Below are 1,674 nucleotides of genomic sequence, written 5' to 3'. Positions count from 1 at the left end.
GAAAACTCTAAGAGAAAGAGATAACAATCATAAATATGTATGCAGTAAATATGGGAGCACCCTACTGTATCAGGCAAATTTGAAAGGACATGAAAAACCAAAAAAATCAATAACACAAACTTAATGAAGGAACTTACCACCCCACTGTCTCAAAAAGATAAATCAACTAGATGAAAAATTAGAAAAGAGGTAGCACAACTGAACCAAACCTTTGAACAAATGACCTTAGTAGACATTTACAAAGCATTCCATCCAACAACATCTGAATATGTATTCTCTTCATCTGTACCTCAGATGATTGATAAAATATATGACATACTAGTCCATAGAACATGCTTAAGTAAATGCAAGAGAATTGAAATTATTCCATGCATATTACCTAACCACAGTGCAATGAAACTAGAAATTAAGGAAAAAGAAAACTGCAAAAACTCCATAAACATATGCAAATTAACTAACATTGTCCAGAACAACCAATGGGTCACAGATGAAATTAAAGAAAAAAATTAAATATCTACAATCAAACAAAAACTCAAATACAATTTACCAGAATTTGTGGAATTCAATGAAAGTGGTCCTCTGAGTGAGTTTTATAACAGTGAACTATCACACCAGGAAAACAAAATGAGAACACATAAATATCCTAAAGAATTAGTTTCTACAAAATTAAGCTTTAGAAAAAGAAGAGCAAGTCTACTCAAAAGCATGAAGAAGGGAGGAAATTATAAAGAGCAGAGCAGAAATTATTGCAATGAGACAAAGAAAAACAATACAAAGAATAAATAAATCAAAGAGTTGGTTCTTTGAAAGAATAAATTAAATTGATAAAGCCCTAGACAACCTCATTCAAAAAAGGAAAGAAAAGACTAAAATTAATGAAAAGGATGAAATCACTATAGAGCATGTGGAAATTCAGAAAATCATCAAGTCGGGACCCCCCACCCCAGATCCAGACCAAGCCCAGGCCTGGTCAATGTATGGGAGAGCTTCCAGCACCCCTGCGCCCATGGGACCTCTCCAGACGAAACACAGGCACATCGACGCATGAGTGAGACTCTCTGCCGCACCCTGGGGACCACCCCACCACCCAGGACCACCCCCTCAAGCCTGAAGAGTGAGTGAGAACTGCCATGTTCTCAAGACACCTAGATCCAGCCTAAGCCCAGGCCCAGAGAGTGTGTATGAGAGCTTCTGCACTCCACTGCACCCGGTAAGCCAGGAGCACAACAGGTTCACTGTTCTGCCAGAGGGGCACAGCAGGTTCACTTCCAAGGGATGCAGTGGGAAGGAGCTGAGCACAACAGCGAGACCCAAGCCAGGCACCACTGCATAAACTCAAACTTAATAGATCTGCACCTGAATTTCAGTAGCTTCTAAGGTTATAACTGCACCAAAGGTCAGAGGTCAGTGCTATATGAAATGACAAAGAGAAGAAGCAAAATGATATCTGAGGTGCTGAGCCCACCTAGAACAAGTGCAGAAGACACTGGAACAGAAGAAATTGGGAATCACACAGCTGAAATGTCTGAATCAATAGCGTCTGAAGTAAAGAAACAACTGCAGAAAGGTATAGAGGAACTCAGATCAGAATAACCTCTGAAATGAGAAAAGAAATCTCTGAATTAACAGTGTCTAAGGGGTCAGGGAGATGGCTCAGTAGAATTAGCACTTCCC

Source organism: Octodon degus, unplaced genomic scaffold (assembly GCF_000260255.1).
Source record: "Octodon degus isolate 3935 unplaced genomic scaffold, OctDeg1.0 scaffold00021, whole genome shotgun sequence".
NCBI lineage: Eukaryota > Metazoa > Chordata > Mammalia > Rodentia > Octodontidae > Octodon > Octodon degus.
This window is presented reverse-complemented; position numbering follows the sequence as displayed.